The sequence below is a fragment of the Grampus griseus genome (genome assembly GCF_964374135.1).
Source record: "Grampus griseus genome assembly, chromosome: 4".
NCBI classification, from domain to species: Eukaryota; Metazoa; Chordata; class Mammalia; order Artiodactyla; family Delphinidae; genus Grampus; species Grampus griseus.
In genome coordinates, this window is record NC_138997.1 from 125,199,875 (window position 1) to 125,217,952 (window position 18,078).

Genomic DNA, 18,078 nt, shown 5'->3' on the forward strand with positions numbered 1-18,078 from the left:
ATATTAAAAGCAGCAAGGGAAAAACAACGAATAACACACAAGGGAATCCCCATAAGGTTAACAGCTGATCTTTCAGCAGAAACCCTGCAAGCCAGAAGGGACTGGCAGGACATATTTAAAGTGATGAAAGAGAAACACCTACAACCAACATTACTCTACCCAGCAAGGATCTCATTCAGATTTGATGGAGAAATTAAAACCTTTAGAGACAAGCAAAAGCTGAGAGAGTTCAGCACCACCAAACCAGCTTTACAACAAATGCTAAAGGAACTTCTCTAGGCAAGAAACACAAGAGAAGGAAAAGACCTATAATAACAAACCCAAAACAATTAAGAAAATGGGAATAGGAACATACATATCGATAATTACCTTAAATGTAAATGGATTACCTGCTCGCACCAAAAAACACAGACTGGCTGAATGGATTAAAAAAAAAGACCCATATATATGCTGTCTACAAGAGACCCACTTCAGACCTAGAGACACATACAGACTGAAAGTAAGGGGATGCAAAAAGATATTCCATGCAAATGGAAACCAAAAGAAAGCTGGAGTAGCAATTCTCATATCACACAAAATAGACTTTAAAATAAAGACTATTAGAAGAGACAAAGAAGGACACTACATAATGATCAAGGGATCGATCCAAGAAGAAGATATAACAATTGTAAATATTTATGCACCCAACATAGGAGCACCTCAATACAAAAGGCAAAAACCAACAGCCATAAAAGGGGAAATCGACAGGAACACATTCAAAGTAGGGAACTTTAACACCCCACTTTCACCAATGGACAGATCATCCAAAATGAAAATAAATAGGGAAACACAAGCTTTAAATGATACATTAAACAACATGGACTTAATTAATATTTATAGGACATTCCATCCAAAAACAACAGAATACACATTTTTCTCAAGTGCTCGTGGAACATTCTCCAGGATAGATCATATCTTGGGTCACAAATCAAGCCTTGGTAAATTTAAGAAAATTGAAATTTTATCAAGTATTTTTTCTGACCACAACGCTATGAGACTAGATATCAATTACAGGAAAAGATCTGTAAAAAATACAAACACATGGAGGCTAAACAATACACTACTTAATAACGAAGTGATCACTGTAGAAATCAAAGAGGAAATCAAAAAATACCTAGAAACAAATGACAATGGAGACAAGACGACCCCAAACCTATGGAATTCAGCAAAAGCAGTTCTAAGAGGGAAGTTTATAGCAATACAGTCCTACCTTAAGAAACAGGAAACACCTCGAATAAACAACCTAACCTTGCACCTAAAGCAATTAGAGAAAGAAGAACAAAAACCTCAAAGTTAGCAGAAGGAAAGAAATCATAAAGATCAGATCAGAAATAAATGAAAAAGAAATGAAGGGAACGATAGCAAAGATCAATAAAACTAAAAGCTGCTTCTTTAAGAAGATAAACAAAATTGATAAACCATTAGCCAGACTCATCAATAAAAAAAGGGAGAAGACTCAAATCAATAAAATTAGAAATGAAAAAGGAGAAGTAACAACTGACACTGCAGAAATACAAACGATCATGAGAGATTACTACAAGCAACTCTATGCCAATAAAATGGACAACCTGGAAGAAATGGAAAAATTCTTGGAAATGCACAACCTGCCAAGACTGAATCAGGAAGAAATAGAAAATATGAACAGACCAATCACAAGCACTGAAATTGAAGCTGTGATTAAAAATCTTCCAACAAACAAAAGCCCAGGACCAGATGGCTTCACAGGTAAAAATCTATCAAACATTTAGAGAAGAGCTAACACCTATACTTCTCAAACTCTTCCAAAATATAGCAGAGGGATGAACACTCCCAAACTCATTCTACGAGGCCACCATCCCCGATACCAAAACCAGACAAGGATGTCACAAAGGAAGAAAACTACAGGCCAATATCACTGATGAACATAGATGCAAAAATCCTCAACAAAATACTAGCAAACAGAATCCAGCAGCACATTAAAAGGATCGTATACCATGATCAAGTGGGAATGCAAAGATTCTTCAATATACGCAAATCAATCAATGTGATAAACCATATTAACAAATTGAAGAAGAAAAACATATCGTCATCTCAATAGATGCAGAGAAAGCTTTCGACAAAATTCAAAACCCATTTATGATAAAAACCCTCCAGAAAGTAGGCGTAGAGGGAACTTTCCTCAACATAATAAAGGCCATATATGACAAACCCACAGCAAACATTGTTCTCAATGGTGAAAAACTGAAAACATTTCCACTAAGAGCAGGAACAAGACAAGGTTGCCCACTCTCACCACTCGTATTCAACATAGTTTTGGAAGTTTTAGCCACAGCAATCAGAGAAGAAAAGGAAATAAAAGGAATCCAAATCGGAAAAGAAGAAGTAAAGCTGTCACTGTTTGCAGATGACATGATACTATACATAGAGAATCCTAAAGTTGCTACCAGAAAACTACTAGAGCTAATCAATGAATTTGGTAAAGTAGCAGGACACAAAATTAATGCACAGAAATCTCTGGCATTCCTATTCACTAATGATGAAAAATCTGAAAGTGAAATCAAGAAAACACTCCCATTTACCACTGCAACAAAAAGAATAAAATATCTAGGAATAAACCTACCTAAGGAGACAAAAGACCTGTATGCAGAAAATTATAAGACACTGATGAAAGAAAGATGATACAAATAGATGGAGAGATATAACATGTTCTTGGATTGGAAGAATCAACAAAGTGAAAATGACTCCACTATCCAAAGCAATCTACAGATTCAATGCAATCCCTATCAAACTACCAGTGGCATTTTTCTCAGAACTAGAACAAAAAATTTCACAATTTGTATGGAAACACAAAAGACTCCGAATAGCCAAAGCAATCTTGAGAACGAAAAACGGAGCTGGAGGAATCAGGCTCCCTGACTTCAGACTATACTACAAAGCTACAGTAGTGAAGACAGTATGGTACTGGCACAAAAACAGAAAGATAGATCAATGGAACAGGATAGAAAGCCCAGAGATAAACCCACGTACATATGGTCACTTATCTTTGATAAAGGAGGCAGGAATGTACAATGGAGAAAGGACAGCCTCTTCAATAAGTGGTGCTGGGAAAACTGGACAGGTACATGTAAAAGTATGACATTAGAACACTCCCTAACACCATACACAAAAATAAGCTCAAAATGGATTAAAGACCTAAATGTAAGGCCAGAAACTATCAAACTCTTAGAGGAAAACATAGGCAGAACACTCTAGGACATAAATCACAGCAAGATCCTTTTTGACCCACCTCCTACAGTAATGGAAATAAAAACAAAAATAAACAAATGGGACCTAATGAAACTTAAAAGCTTTTGCACAGCAAAGGAAACCATAAACAAGACCAAAAGACAACCCTCAGAATGGGAGAAAATATTTTCAAATGAAGCAACTGACTAAGGATTAATCTCCAAAATTTACAAGCAGCTCTTGCAGCTCAATAACAAAAAAACACACAACCCAATCCAAAAATGGGCAGAAGACCTAAATAGACATTTCTCCAAAGAAGACATACAGATTGCCAACAAACACATGAAAGAATGCTCAACATCATTAATCATTAGAGAAATGCAAATCAAAACTACAATGAGATATCATCTCACACCAGTCAGAATGGCCATCATCAAAAAATCTAGAAACAACAAATGCTGGAGAGGGTGTGGAGAAAAGGGAAGACTCTTGCACTGCTGGTGCAAATGTGAATTGGTACAGCCACTATGGAGAACAGTATAGAGGTTCCTTAAAAAACTACAAACAGAACTACCATATGACCAAGCAATCCCACTACTGGGCATATACCCTGAGACAACCATAATTCAAAAAGAGTCATGGACCAAAATGTTCATTGCAGCTCTACTTACAATATCCAGGAGATGGAAACAACCTAAGTGTCCATCATCGGATGAATGGATAAAGAAGATGTGGCACATATATACAATGGAATATTACTCAGCCATAAAAAGAAACGAAATTGAGTTATTTGTAGTGAGGTGGATGGACGTAGAGTCTGTCATATAGAGTGAAGTAAGTCAGAACGAGAAAGGCAAATACCGTATGCTAACACATATATATGGAACCTAAGAAAAAAAATATCATGAAGTATCTAGGGGTAAGACAGGAATAAAGACACAGACCTACTAGAGAATGGACTTGAGGATATGGGGCGGGGGAAGGGTAAGCTGTGACAAAGTGAGAGAGTGGCATGGACATATATACACTACCAAACGTAAAATAGATAGCTAGTGGGAAGCAGCCGCATAGCACAGGGAGATCAGCTGTGTGTTTTGTGACCACCTAGAGGGGTGGGATAGGGAGGGTGGGAGGGAGACGCAAGAGGGAGGAGGTATGGGAACATATGTATATGTATAACTGATTCACTTTGTTATAAAGCAGAAACTAACACACCATTGTAAAGCAATTATACCCTAATAAAGATGTAAAAAAAAAAAGCTAAATAAAAAACCCTTACCACCAAATATACCAAACTACACCTCTTTCATTAAGTGAATTACTAGTGTTTCTATACCTGGAATGTTACATATGTTTTATTTACTAGATGTTTACATTTTGGGAAGGAAAACAGTATTGTTTGTTTAAAAAAATTAAATATTTGTAATTTGTTGTTCCCGACTAAAATTTTTATACCATAACAAAATTTGTTCTTTTCTCATGAATTTATAATTTCTAAATGAAGACAAGCAAGTATAAAATTGGGGGAAGAATGGGCTGTATTAATCAAATGATATCTTGATGTTTCTAAATAAGAAGATTATTTTATTTTTAACACTAAACATGGGAGGTGTTTCTTAGCAAACTTGTTTGAAAGGACTAATGTTGTACTGTATATTAAACTGCCCCATCCTGTATATGACGCAGATTTGATCTTTGTCTTCTTAAGTTCCTCTACTTTATAATGGTGGTTTTACTTTAAAAAAATACTATATTATTTCATGTCTTTAAAACAATGTTTAAATGTGATCTACAGAATATTACAAATGATTTTTTTAAAAAGTGCTGTGAAAATATTACAACCTAAATGAACTAAAAAAAAAATTTAAAAAAAAACTAGTGGTCAGTATCTCATCCTGTATCTCTGATAAACAAAATACATAGGTTCAATAACTGAGAGTTGAAAGATAAAGTTATCTCCTTTCACTATTATACCTAACAAGCACCTTCAAAATGTATACCTTCTGGGCTTCCCTGGTGGCACAGTGGTTGAGAGTCCGCCTGCCTATGCCGGGGACGCGGGTTCGTGCCCCAGTCCGGGAAGATCCCACATGCCGCGGAGCGGCTGGGCCCGTGAGCCATGGCCGCTGGGCCTGCGCGTCCGGAGCCTGTGCTCCGCAATGGGAGAGGCCACAACAGTGAGAGGCCCACGTACTGCAAAAAAAAAAATAAATTATAAATAATTAAATAATTAAATAAAAAAATAAAAATACATAATCAGAGAACTTGAGGTTTCACCTTGGAGAGGTAGAGAACTGGAAAAAAGCACTGTGCTACCCTTAGAAAAAAATAGCTGGACACACTGTAAATTAACAATTTTTCTTGAACCCATCAGAAAACTGAGGTCATAGTGTGAACAACTAACAGAAAATCTGAAGAGACAGGCATAAGCACAAACAGGACCTGCGCATTTGCTTATTTGGGCCAAATGCTCACAAATGCCATACAAGCTAATAAGAAGAATCAGCCAGTAATTTTTAACTAATCAGATAGGCTAAGCACAGGCTAGAATAAGACTGTGATGACCCTGGGAGCCAGACTTAGGGGCTGTTGTGCCTTCCTGTAAGCTTTCTCTCCAGGAATCCCACAAGATGCTCATAGGATAAATCAAGATGAATCCTGAAAAAGCTTCCCCCATGATACTGGCTAGATACTGGGAAGAACAGCCACCACTGAAACCCTGCCCAGACCCATGTCCTCTATATCTCCTAAGGAATACAAGTCTAATCTGCAGAGGGAAGGGCAACAAAATTGTTGCCTGAGGCAACTGGTGGAAACCCACTGAAGCTGGAGAAGAATAAAAAGGAAAAAAAGTTCTACCGCTGGGAGAACTAGCCCCAATATTACATCTGAAAAAGGGGCAGAAACACTTCTGAATGAAAATGATATAGTCAGAAACTTGGATCTATATGAAGACATGTAGAGTGTTGAAAGTAAATGAGGATAACAAAAATGTCTTTGTTTTTAATTGCTGTAAAAGATAATTAACTATATAAAGCAAAAAAGCTGTAACAATATATTGTGTTTACAGCATATAAGGCAATAACTGGGAATACACTGTTATAAGATTAATATACAGAAGTTAAGTGGTATAATATTGTTTGAAGGTTGACTCAGATTATTTTAAAATATTACTGTAAATTCCAGAGCAACCACGAAAAACGTTCTTAAATGACATCTAAATATTAAGTCAACAGAGGAGATAAAATGGAATCATAAAAAAATGTACAATTAAACCCAGAGAAGTCAGCAAAAAATAATGGAACAGAAAACATCTAGCCTTAAGATTAAAGATTTTAATCCAACCACATTAATAATCATTTTAAATGTGAATTGCCTAACATACCAGTAAAATATATATATATATATATATTGGATTGGATAAAAAAACAAAACCTAACCATACACTAACCACAATAAATTCACTTTATATATAAAGATACAGATAGGTTTAAAACGAAAGGATACATATCATGAAAACACTAAAAGAAAGCTGGAGGAGATATATTAACTTCATAAAAAATAAACTACACAACAAGGAATATTATATTATCAGACCAAACAGTGATGTGGCATAAAGTGATCAGTCATCCAGGATGACATAATAATCCTATATGTGTATACATCTACACTTTAAAATATGTGAGGTAAAAACTAAAAACAGATAGGAATGAAAAGATAGACATATTCACAATTATAGCTGGAGATATCAAGATGCCTCTCTTAGTCACTGATAGAACAAGTAGGAGGAAAATCAGTAGAAATATAGATGACCTGGACAACACTAAAAGTCAACTCGACTTAGCTGGTATTTATAAAACACTCTACCCAACAACAGCAAAATATAGATTCTTCCCAAGTTCAAACAGAACATTCCCAAAACAGACCATACTCAACCCTAAGACAAACCTTAACAAGTATAAAATAGAAATCATACAAAGATAGTATGTCTTAAACCATAACAGAATTAAACAAGATATCTGAAAAAAATCCTGAAATATCTGGAAATTAAACAACACACTTCTAAGTAAGCCAAGAGTCAAGGAGGAAGTCCCAAGGGAAATTTTAGAATATTTTAAACTAAATGAAAATGAAAATGTATCAAAATTTGTGGGATGCAGCTACAGCAGTGCTTCGAGGGAAATTTATAGAATTAAACATTCATATTAGGAAAGAAGACCTGAGATCAGTAAACTATGCTTGAATAAAGAAATTAGACAGCAAGAATAACAAATCCAAAGCAAGAAGAAGGAAGGGCATAATAAAGATGAGAGCAGAGATAAATAAAATTTAAACAGAAAAATAACAGGAAAAAATCAATAAAGCCAAAATCTGCTTCTTTGAAAACATCAATAAAATTGATCAACCTCTAGTCTGGCTGAAGAAGACACAAGTTACCAATATTAGGAATAAAAGAGGGGATATCACTACTTATCTCACAGACATTAAGATAATAATAAAAAATTATATGGCCATGTATTTGGCACAATTACACAAAACGTAGATGTAATATGCTAATCCCTTAAAAGGTGCAAAATACCAAAACTCACCTAAGAAATAGATAACATAAATATTTCTATATTGATTAAAGAAATTGAATTTGTAAGTTAAAACCTTCTCCCTGCCCTGAAAAAAAAGAAAACTCCTGCCCCAGATGGTTTTACTGAAAAAATTCTGAAAAATTTACTGTAAAATACAACATTCAAAGAAGAAATAATACTAATTCTACCTAATCTTTGTCAGAAAGTAGAATACTGAATACTTCCCAACTGATTCTATGAGGCCAAATTATCCTAATGTTAAAACCAATGACATTACAAGAAAGAAACACTTATAGCCCAATATTCCTCGTGAACACAGATGCAAAAATCCTCAACAAAATAGTAGCTAATTGAACACAGCAATATATTGAAAGGATAATACATAACACACAAGTGAAGTTCACCCCAGAAATTCAAGGATGGTTCAACATTTGAAAATCAATCAATGTAATTCACTGTATTAACAAACTAAATTTTAAAAGAAAGACCTCTGACCTACAGCCACCCAGAAGAAGATGGCCACCCCAGCAGTGTCTGGGCTCTCCCTGCAGGTGTGATGCTTCAGCACATCTGTGGTCAGGCTATTTGCCAAGCTTGTGATGAGGCCACCTGTTCAGATATATGGTATGTTTTTGTTTTTTTTTATATGTACGAGAATATTTACTGCAACGTTAGGTATTTGTACTTGCAAAAACACTGGACACAACTTACAGCTGTTAAAAAAAACAATGGCAATTTGCCCACATACTACCACAAAGGCAACTGCAGAGCAATATATACAACTTCACTGCTGCAAAACAAACTAAATAGTTTGTATGTCTGCATATCTATAGAAAAATACTGGAAGAATACCCACCAAACTACATATTCATAGCGACTGTCTCAAGTAAGGAGATTAAGGAAGGAATAAGACAGACCTTTCCCTTTTTTTTTTTTTTTAACTGCTATTTTGTTTTTTGTATTGCTTGCGATTTTTACCATTAGCCTATAGTGCTTTTGCAATTTAAAAAGCAGGGAGCAGGGGAGAATGAGGAAATCAATGTTGGCAAGAACTCTGCAGCCCCTCGCTTAACAATTAGTAAATGCTACCATGGCAGGGACAAGATACTTCCTGAAGACCATGAGAGGAATGAGACAACGCCCCTCTTCATCACTTTCCCCCAGCCTAACATCCACTCACGGCTGTGCTTTGGTCACGATCCAGCCCCACCCTTCCAAGGTCAGCTCACAGGGCATGTCCTCCTGGATGCCTCCCCCAATACCTCCAGGCAGAGTCAAGGAATCTCCCCTTCGGACTCCTTGTCCATACTTCAGCAGACACTTATCACACTGCCACAATTATTTGCCCACAAATCTGTCCTCCCAGCTTGCTCTTTGTGTCTCCAAGAGCAGCGACTGTTCTCACCATCTTGCACTCCCTGGCAGTCAGCACAGTGACGGCGCTTGTGAGAGGTACAAAGGACCCCAGGGCACCGTGGAGGCTGTGGTACAGGAGGGAGAGCCCTTGGCTCACCCTCACCTGCTGTTGTGATGTCGGGAAAGCTAACGAATTTATCTGCCTCTCGGGTTTTTCATTAGTAAAGTTTGAAAAACATGAGATCTGACTGCACGAGGTACGCAAAAGCGTTTTCTGATATGCTCTTTATTCTACTGCATTTAAACAGGATAAACTGAAGCAAGTAGAAAAGGAATAGTACAAATCTTGAAGGAACCCAAAACGGCTGCTTCTATTATGAATCCCTATGCAAAGCGTTCCATTAAAGTGAAAAGCTTAAATGACATGACAACAAAAGAAAGGTTTTCTCCCCTCATGTCCAACCTGCTCAATTTGCTTGCTGAAAATGGTCACTTGAACAATATCGCTGGAGTTATTTCTGCCTTTTCTACAATGAGTGTCCACCATAGAGAAGCACCTTGCAGAGTTACCACTGCAACTTCTTTAGATGAAGCCACTCTTACTGAATTAAAAAACGGTCCTGAAGAGCTTCCTAAGTAAAGGCCAAGTATTGAACTTGGAAGTTAAGACTGATCCATCAATCATGGGTGAAATGATTGTCCATACTGGAGAGAAATATGTTGAATGTCTGCAAATCCCAAGATTCAGAAGCTGAGCAGAGCAATGTGGGAGAGTTTCTAAAAGTTGATTTTCTGTCAGTGAAAATTCTTAAACTTGGAGCAACAATAAAATGCTTCCTGAACAGAAAAAAAAGAAAAAGGTCTCAAAAGATACAAAAAAGCATTCAAGAAAATTCAACATCCATTAACAATAAAAAAAAAATCTTCATCAAATTAGGAACAGAAGAGAATTTCCTAAGCTTAATAAAGGACATCTGTGAAAAACCTATAGCTAACAGCATAGTTAATGGTGAGAGAATGAATTCTTTCCCTTTAAAATCCAGAACAAAGCAATGTTTCACTGCTATGATATATAATACCATACTGGAAGTTCTAACCAGTGTTTTAAGAAAAAGTAGCCTTCACATAAATATGCCAAATTGTTTTTTGACAAAGGTGCAAAAGAAACTCAATAGAAAAAAAATAGTTTTCTCAAATGGTGTTGGAATAACTGGATGTCCATAGGCATAAAAAAGAAGCTCAACATAATCCTACTACCTTATACAAAACATTAACTCCAAGTGGAAAAATATATCATATACCTAACTTAAAATTATAAAACTGTCTAGAAGTAAACATAGGGGAAATGTGTGACCTTGGGGTTTGGCAATGAGTTTTTAGAGACAGTATCAACAGCATGATCCATAAAAGAAAACATTGACATAGGCATACCTCGTTTTACTGAGCTTTGCTTTATTGTGCTTCGCAGATACTGCATTTTTTTTTTTTTTTTTTTTTACAAATTGAATGTTTGGCAAGCCTGTATCATCAGATGCTGGTTAGAATTTTTCACCAATTAAGTATTTTTAAATTAAGGTATGTGCATTGTTTTTTTAGATATAATGCTATTTCACACTTAATAAGCTTCAGGATAGTGTAAACATATTTTTCATATGCACTGGGAAACAAAAAACTTCGTGTTAACTCGCTTTACTGTGATACTCACTTTATTTCAGTGGTCTGGAACTGAACATACTATATCTCCAAGGTATGCCTGTAAATTGGACTTGATCAAAATTAAAAACTTCTGATCTACAAAGACACTGTTAAGAGAATAAATACTCAAGCCACTAACTGGGAGAACATATCTGCAAACCACATATCCAATGAAGGATCTGTATAAAGAATATACAAATACTCTTCAAACTTAATAAGAAAATTTCCAATTAGAAAATGGGCAAAAGACTTGAACAGACACTTAACTAAAGAATGGCAAAGATATATGAAAAGATACTCAACATCATTAGTCATTAGGGAAGTGCGTATTAAAACAACAATTAGATACCACTACATACTTACTATAATGGCTAAAATAATAGTTAAAAAAACTAACAATACCAAATGCTGGTAAGAGTGCACAGCAATAGGAATTATTTATTGTTGGTGGGATTGCAAAAATGTTATAGTCACTCTGGAAAATTCTGGCAGTTTTTTCTAAATTTAAGTATACGTTTACTGCTATGGACCAAATGTTGGGGCCTCCCTAAAATTCATATCTTGACACCTAATTCCCAATGTGACGGTAAGTGGAGGTGGGACCTCTGAGTGGTGATTAGATCATGAGCCCTTATGAATGGGATTAGTGCCCTTATAAAAGGGACTCCAGATTGCTCTCTTGTCCCTTCTGCCATGTGAAGACACAGCAAGAAGATGGCCATCTATGAACCAGGAAGCGGCATCTTTCATCAGACACGGAATCTGCCAGCAATCTGGACTTGCAACCCTCCAGAACTATGAGAAATATTTGCTATTTAAGCCACCCAGTCTATGGTATTTTTGTTATAGCAGCCCAAACAGACTAGGACACTTACTGTATAACCCAGCAATCCTACTTAAGATAAGTAGCTGTATTCATAATTACCAAAAAGTGGTAACAATCAAAATGTCCTTCAACAGGTGAACAGATAAACAGTGTTATATGCATACAATGGAATACTACTCTGCGACAAAAATGAATAAGCTATTTATTCACCTAACAACTTGGCTGAATCTTAAATGTGTTTTTCTAAATGAAAGAAGCCACATCTAAAAGGTTACATATTGTATGATACTATTTGTATGACATTATAGAAAAGGAAAAAAAAAGCTATACTGAAAACAGACCAGTGATTTCCAAGAGTAAAGGGAAGGAACAGGGGTGGGTCACATATGGAAATGTTAGGGTAATGGAACCATTCTGCATGGAACTGAGATGGTCAATATATGACCCCATGTATCTGTCAAGACCCACAGAACTGCACTTGACGAAAGTAAGCTTAACTGTATGCAAGTTTAAAAGACCAAGAGGGATGCCAGGATGAAGTGCAGACTGTGACAAATGAATATAACTGTGTTATAAAACCATGACATGATCTCACTGAAGGGGATGGAAAAACAACTGACCTAAGTAACTCTGGAAAACAGTGTTCTGACCAGATAATGTAAGACTAAAGAATAAAAAAAGAACTAAGCACTGTGCTTTAGTTGGTAAATATGTTTCTCATACTGGTTAACAAATCTGCGACTACTTTACGTGCTCAACAGATAAACTGTAGACACAGCCACATTTCTCATTGTCAGAGTAAGAAGAGACACACAGGCGAGGGGGAAGGCTAGAATGAATGTTGTGGTGTTGGATTACAGACAAAGGTATAAATTCATCATTATGTACAGATACCAAAATACAAATGTGTCTGCATATATGAGTTAGCATACTTAAATATATTTACTAGTTCTGTTTTCTGTGCAAGCATAGAAGCAATGACACTTCTAAAGCAACAAGTACAACTAGCTCCAAGATCTTAGTTTCTCATTATCATTATCCAGTAAAAATAACCAGGGCTTCCTGGAGTAGGTGTGGGGCGTGGAAGATACACGCACATCTTATAGTTCCAGAAAGTAAGGAAATACTTTCTTTAAAATGGGAACATGTCAAAAGGGCACAGGAGGCAACAATGAAAGAGCTCCCAATGTTGGAATAATCTGAACGACAAAATAATGACAGTAATGGATTATACCCAAATAATAAAATAAATATCAGTGACTCCACACTGGTATGTAAGGGAAGGGGACAAACGTTTCTTAAAAAGAATTCCAAATAACAAATGTAAGAGGAATGAAAGAAAGAGAAAATCACCATTAGAACACCACAGTAGAAGTTATGGTTCAAGATGGTGAAGTAGTAAGATCCCGAACTCACCTCCTCCCACAGACACACCGAATATACAGCTACATATAAAACAATTTCCTCTGAAAGAAACCACAAAACTAGCTGAAAAACTCCTACGCAATGGGCGACCAAAAAACCCCACATCGGAACAGGCAGGAGAGGCTGAGACACAATCTTGCTGAAAACCCCACCCCTAGTGTGGTGACCCACAATCAGTAGGAAACTCACAACTCCAAGCTTCTCCCTGAGGAACAAAGGGTCTGAACCCCACACCTGGCAACTTTTAAGACCTGCACCTGAGAGATGAGCCCCCAAAACATCTAGCAACACAGGACTTGCATCCACAAAACACAGAAGGCTATAGTGAACTGAGAAACAGTTCTGAGGACATCCTGGGCCAAGCGGTGAGGAAGCTGACTGAAACACCCAGTCTTTCTGTAAAAGAGGTCTATTTGCTTATCTTAAAGCTTTGGTCTAAGGGGCAGGCATCTAATGTAACACACATTAGGCCCCTACTGAAATATTCTCCAAAGATAACAGAGGCCACCTTTGTACTCTCCCTCTTTTTTTTTTTTTTTTTTTTCCGGTACGCGGGCCTCTCACTGCTATGGACTCTCCCATTGCGGAGCAAAGGCTCCAGACGCGCAGGCTTAGCGGCCATGGCTCATGGGCCCAGCCACTCTGCGGCATGTGGGATCTTCCCGGACCGGGGCACGAACCCGTGTCTCCTGCATCGGTAGGCAGACTCTCAACCACTGCGCCACCAGGGAAGCCCTGTGCTCTCCCTCTGCATAACTCCAGGTCATGGTATCTCCCAGAAAGGGGTTAGTGCACATATCTGGTGCCCTAGTTTTTGTGCATATCACCCAAGAGTCACCCCTTGACTGCTGGCTCTGGTGGACAGAAAGGCTTATATTCGTAAGTCCCACAGGACTGTAAAAAACAGAGTTCTTAACTGGCTATTCCCCCAGGGCATGGTGGAGAAGCAGCAGACTGACATGCCCAGTCTTTCTGTGAAAGCAGCTTATTAATTTATCTTCCTACCCGTGGCCTGAGGGGCAGGCTTCAACTAAAACAAGTATATAAGGGACCATTGAAAACCTCTCCAGAGACCAGAGAGGCTGGTGGGTGCCATCTTCATGTTTTCCCTCTGCCCCAAGTCAGGTCACCAGTGTCTCTCTGAGAAAGGAGCTTGTGCACATGCCTGGTACCACAGCTTTTGTAGCTGCCACCCAGAGGACACAGCTCTTGATAGCCTGGCTCTGGTGGCTAGTAGGGTTGGGTTTGTGGGTTAAATGGGATGGAAGCAAACAAAGAAAAGTTCTTAATTAGCTGTCACCCCAGAACTCAATGCAGAGGGAGCAAACTGCAAAGCCCATTGCTGAGTCTTCCCATGAAACAGAAAAGCCTACTGCTGAGTCTTCCCCCAAAAGTCTTCATACTTTAAAAGCTGATCCCTGAGGGTCCAGCTTCCAATCAGTCTGCATCTAGGTAATGACTGAAGTCCTCCCCTTTGGGACAATGAAAGATTTTGGCACATGCTCAACTACAGAGAGGCACTAAGAACAAAGTAGACTACTTAGACAACCACAAGAGTTTGAGATATCAATGGCATTTTTCACAGAACTAGAACAAATAATTCTAAAATTTGTATGGAAACACAAAAAAACCCTGAATAGCCAAAGAAAAATCTTAAGAAGAACAAAGCTGGAGGTATCATGTTCCCTGATTTCAAATTATACTACAAAGATACAGTCATTAAAACTGTCTGGTATTGGCACATAAAGAGACACATAGATCAATGGAACAGACTAGAGAACCCAGAAATAAACCCACACTTATATGGGCAATTAATCAACCACAAAGGAGGCAAGAATATACAGTGGGGAAAAGACAGCTTTTTCAACAAATGGTCTTGGGAAAATTAGACAGCTACATGCCAAATAATCAAACTGGACTACTCTCTCACACTATGCACAAAAATAAATTCAAAATGGATTAAATACTTAAATATAAGATTAGATACCATAAAACTTCTAAAAGTAAACACACCCAGTAAGCTCTTTGACATCAGCCTTAGTAATATTCTTTTGGATATGTCTCCTCAAGCAAGGGAACGAAAGCAACAATAAACAAACGGGACTACATCAAACTAAAAAACTTTTGCAGAGCAAAGGAAACTATCAACAAAATGAGAGGCCACCTACTGAATGGCAGAAAGATATTTGCAAATGACACATCTGATAAGGGGTTAAGATCCAAAATATAAAAGAACTCATACAACGCAAGATCAATAAAACAACCCTATTAAAAATGGACAGAGGACCTGAACAGACATTTTTCCAAAGAAGACATACAGATGGCCAAAAGGCAATTGAAAAGCTGCTCAACATCACTAACCATCAAAGAAATGCAAATCAAAACCACGAGATACCACCTCACACTTGTCAGAATGACTATCGTGAAAAAGACAACAAATAACAAATACTGGCAAGGATGTGGAAAAGGGAACCTTCATACACTGTTGGTGGGAATGTAAATTGGTGCAGTCACTATGAAAACAGTATAGAGATTCCTTAAAAAATTAAAAATAGAACTACCATATGATCCAGCAATTCCACTCTTGGGTATTTATCCAAAGAAAACAAAAACATTAATTAGAAAAAATATATGTTAATAGCAGCATTATTTACAATAGCTAAGATATGGAAGCCACCTAAGTACCCACCACAGATGAATGGACAAAGATGTGGTACCTATACATACACATATATGTATATATACATACACACACACAGAGGAATATTACTCAGCCAGAAAAAAAGAATGAAAACTTGCCTGACACGACAACATGAATGGACCAAGAAGGTATTATGCTAGGTGAAATAAGTCATGTAGAGAAAGAAAATACTGTATTATTTCACTTATATGTAAAATATAAAAAAACACAAATGAATAAACATAACAAAACAGAAACAGAATATACCATCAGGCCACTCAAGATGGAGATTCTCTTGCTCTCTGTACATCCCTTGCTCAACCAGTACATGCTTTATCTACATGCTACTCAAATGACTAACCTTCTCTCTCATTCATAGAGCCTAATCAGTAACTGCCTACATGGTTGCCCCCAGCATCAGATAGTGATTGTTATAATCTTTAGATCAGAAAGGCTCCGCCCTCCTAGTTTATCAAAGGGGTTATGATGGACATGCCCCTTTGCTGGTTTCCCTGGTAACCAATAAGCCAACCTGATGTCAATTCCACCTACAACTAGTAACCTCCCTCTTCCCCTAGTAGCAACGACAGCTGCTGTGTCCTGCCTGCTGTCCGCCATACATGGTGGAGTGCTGCTCCAGGAACTCCTTGCTTCAGATGTGTAAGATCCTCTATCCAATAAACCACCGATATCGCTGTCTATGGGCTTTTTCTTCAGTCTTGAGGCTAGGCAATTACAAAACTTGCAGGCCTGTGGAATGCAGCTCAACCTAGTTACAGATATAGAGAACAAACAGGTGGTTGCTAGATGGGAGAGGGGCTGGAGGGGGTGGAAAGAAATAAATGAGGGAGATTAAGAGGTACAAACTTCCAGTTGTAAAATAAATGAGTCACAGGTATGAAATGTATAGCGTGGGGAATACAGTCTGTAACTCTGTAGTATCTTTTTATGGTAACAGATCGTAACTATATTTATTGTGGTGATTATTTTGAACTGTGTAGAAAGATCAAATCACTATGTTCTGTAACAGGAACTAACACAATGTTGTTGGTCAATTATACTTCAAAAACAAATAAACTCATAGAAAAGGAGACCAGACTCATAGTTACCAGAAGCAGGGATTAGGAGGAGGAGCAATTGGACGAAGGCAGTCAAAAGGTAGAAACCTCCAGTTATAAGATAAGTAAGTACTGGGGAGGTAAAGTACAACATGATAAATATAATTAACACTGCTGTATGTTATGTATGAAAGTTGTTAAGAGAGTAAATTCTGAGTTCTCATCACAGGAAAACATTTTTTTCTCTTTCTTTAATTTCATATCTATATGAGATGATGGATGTTCACTAAACCTATAGTGATAATCATTTCATGATGTATATAAGTCAAATCATTATGCTGTACACCTTAAATTCATACAGTGCTGGATGTCAACTATATCTCAATAAAACTGGAAGAGGAAAAAAGACAATAGAAAGGATCAGTGAAACTAAGAGCTGGCTCTCTGAAAAGATAAACAAAATCGAAAAACCTTTAGCTAGAGTCAACAAGAAAGAAAGAGAAGGCTCAAATAAATAAAATCATAAATGAAAGAAGATACATTACAACTGATACTACAGAAATACAAATGATCCTAAGATACTACTATGAACAATTATACACCAACAAATTGAACAACCTAGGAGAAATAAATTCCTGGAAACACACAACCTACCAAGACTGAATCAGGAAGAAGTAGAAAATATGAACAGACCAATTACTAGTAAGGAGACTGAATCAATAATCAAAAACCTCCCAACAGACAAAAGTCCAGGACCAGACACCTTCACTGGGGAATTCTACCAAACGTTTAAAAAGAATTAATACCAATCCTTCTCAATCTCTTGCCAAAAATGCAAGAGGAAGGAATATCCCAAAACTCATTTTATGAAGCCAGCACTACCCTGACACCAAAACCAGACAAGGACAGCACAAGAAAAGAAAATAATAGGTCAATATTCCTGATCAGCACAGAAGTAAAAACCATCTACAAAATATTAGCAAACTGAATTCAACAATACATTAAAAGAAGGATCATGCACCATGATCAGGTAGGATTTATTACAGGGATGCAAGGATGGTTCAACACCTGCAAATCAATCAACGTGATATATCAAGTTAACAAAAAGAAGAATAAATATAATTGTCTCAATATATGCAGAATTCAACATCCACTTATGATAAAAACTCTCAACAAATTGGGTATAGAGGGAACATACCTCAAGATAACGAAAGC

The 18,078-nt window shown here is 37.2% G+C and overlaps 1 pseudogene across 1 annotated transcript; it reads left to right on the forward strand.

The window, feature by feature from the left end:
• Positions 1–8,319: 8,319 nt before the first annotated feature.
• LOC309821872 (ATP synthase subunit O, mitochondrial-like) lies at positions 8,320–9,960 on the forward strand (annotated as a pseudogene). The gene is made up of 2 exons: positions 8,320–8,447; positions 9,437–9,960. The product of its transcript is annotated as an ATP synthase subunit O, mitochondrial-like (transcript).
• The last annotated feature ends 8,118 nt before the right edge of the window (positions 9,961–18,078 follow it).